The sequence below is a fragment of the Petromyzon marinus genome, unplaced genomic scaffold (assembly GCF_048934315.1).
Source record: "Petromyzon marinus isolate PM22_M1 ecotype Great Lakes invasive population unplaced genomic scaffold, UKy_Petmar_22M1.pri1.0 PM_G_Scaffold_29, whole genome shotgun sequence".
In the NCBI taxonomy this organism is placed as follows: domain Eukaryota; kingdom Metazoa; phylum Chordata; class Hyperoartia; order Petromyzontiformes; family Petromyzontidae; genus Petromyzon; species Petromyzon marinus.
Window position 1 is genome coordinate 2,302,501 of NW_027422861.1, and position 2,500 is coordinate 2,305,000.

Consider the following 2,500-nt stretch of genomic DNA (forward strand, 5'->3'; position numbering starts at 1 on the left):
TTTGACGGACAGATGATTGGAGGCGCAGCTGTTGGTATACAGGGAGAAGAGCAGTGGGCAAAGGACGCAGCCCTGAGGAGTTCCCGTGCTGATGGACCTGGAGTCAGAGACTTCTGTTCCCGGCTTAACGCACTGCTTCCTGTCAGAGAGGAAGTCTGTGATCCACCTGCAGGTGGAGTAGGGCACGTTCAGCTGGAAGAGCTTGTCCTGAAGCAGGGCAGGGATGATGGTGTTGAAGGCAGAGCTGAAGTCCACAAACAGGATCCTGGCGTAGGATGCTGGGGCGTCCACATGCTGTAGGGTGAAGTGGAGGGCCATGTTAACTGCGTCGTCCACAGACCTGTTGGCTCTGTAGGCAAACTGAAGGGGGTCCAGGAGAGGGTCTGTGATGGCTTTGAGGTGTGCCAGGAGCAGGCGCTCAAAAGACTTCATTACCACAGATGTAAGGGCGACCGGTCTGTAATCATTTAGTCCTGTTGGCCTTAGCTTTTTGGGCACAGCGATGATGGTGGAGGACTTGAGACAGGCTGGTACATGGCATGTCTCCAGGGAGGTGTTAAAGATGTTGGTGAACACCGGAGACAGCTGGTCAGCGCAGTGCCTGAGGGTGGCTGGAGAGACAGAGTCCGGCCCGGCTGCTTTGCGTGGATTCTGCCTCTTGAAAAGCCCATTAACTTCTCCCTCCTGAAAGGAGAGAGTCGTTTCTGTAGTATGGGTGGGGGATGGGGCCTCTTGGGTGGGAAGGGGTGGTTCAGGACAGTCCAATTGTCTTTCAAATCTACGGTAGAACTCGTTCAGGTCGTTGGCTAGGCGGGAGTCGTTAGTGGTGTGGGGCGCTCTGGGTTTGTAGTTGGTGATGTGCCTGAGCCCTTTGGCAGACAGAAGCAGCGTCGTTAGTAGAGAACTGGTGTTTTAGTGTCTCTGAGTACAGTCGTTTAGCCTCTCTCACCGCTTTGCTAAACCTGTTCTTCGACTCCTTGAATCTGTCTCTATCCCCACTCCTAAACGCTTCCTCCTTCTCCAACCTCAACCTTTTGAGCTTTGCTGAGAACCAGGGCTTGTTGTTGTTAAAGTTCACCCTGGTACGTGTTGGGATACAGCAGTCCTCACAGAAGCTGATGTACACAGCCTCTGTGAGTTCATCCAGACTATTGGTAGCAGTCGTGAACATATCCCAGTCAGTACAGTCTAAGCACGCCCGCAAATCTTCCACAGCCTCACTGGTCCACTGTTTAGATGTCCTCACAGCAGGTTTACAGAGTTTTAGTTGCTGCCTGTATGCACGAATCAGGTGGACCAAGGGAGTTCTGTGCGAGCCGAACAGCCCCGTGACCCACAAGAGAAACATCCCCGCCAAATTCGAGCGTTTGACGGGGTCTATCCGTGAAAAAATATTCACGTTTTTGAGTGCACATGCATTTCTGCTGCAAATGCCTCTGGAAGTTTCATGCCGTTCGTATGCCAATTGTGGCAACACGAAAATGACCCGTTTTCCCATTCCGAGGGATTTCTGTGCGACCCTAACAGCCCCGTGAGCCACAAGAGACACATCCCCGCCAATTTCTAGCGTTTCACGGGGTCTATCCGTGAAAAATATAGACGTTTTTGAGTGCACATGCATTTCTGCTGCAGATGCCTCTGGAAGTTTCATGCCGTTCGTACGCAATGTGGCAACACGAAAATGACCCCTTTTCCCATTCCGAGGGATTTCTGTGCGACCCTAACTAACAGCGCCCGTGAGCCACAAGAGAGACATCCCCGCCAATTTATAGCGTTTCACGGGGTCTATCCGTGAAAAATATAGACGTTTTTGAGTGCACATGCATTCCTGCTGCAAATGCCTCTGGAAGTTTCATGCCGTTCCTATGCAATGTGGCCACACAAAAATGACCCGTTTTCCCATTCCGAGGCATTTCTGTGCGACCCTAACAGCCCCGTGAGCCACAAGAGAGACATCCCCGCCAACTTCTAGCGTTTGACGGGGTCTATGCGTGAAAAATATTAAAATTTTTGAGTGCACGTGCCTTTCTGCTGCAAATGCCTCTGGAAGTTTCATGGCGTTCCTATGCAATGTGGCAACACGAAAATGACCCGTTTTCCCATTCCCAGGGATTTCTGTGCGACCCGAACAGCCCCGTGAGCCACAAGAGACACATCCCCGCCAATTTCTAGCGTTTCACGGGGTCTATCCGTGAAAAAATATCAATTTTTTTTTGACTGCACATGCATTTCTGCTGCAAATGCCTCTGGAAGTTGCATGCGGTTCGCATGCAATGTGGCGACACGAAAATGACCCGTTTTCCCATTCCGAGGGATTTCTGTGCCACCCTAACAGCCCCGTGAGCCACAAGAGAGACATCCCCGCCAATTTCTAGCGTATCACGGGGTCTATCCGTGAGAAATATTCACTTTTTTGAGTGCACATGCATTCCTGCTGCAAATGCCTCTGGAAGTTTCATGCGGTTCGTATGCAATGTGGCGACACGAAAATGACCCGTTT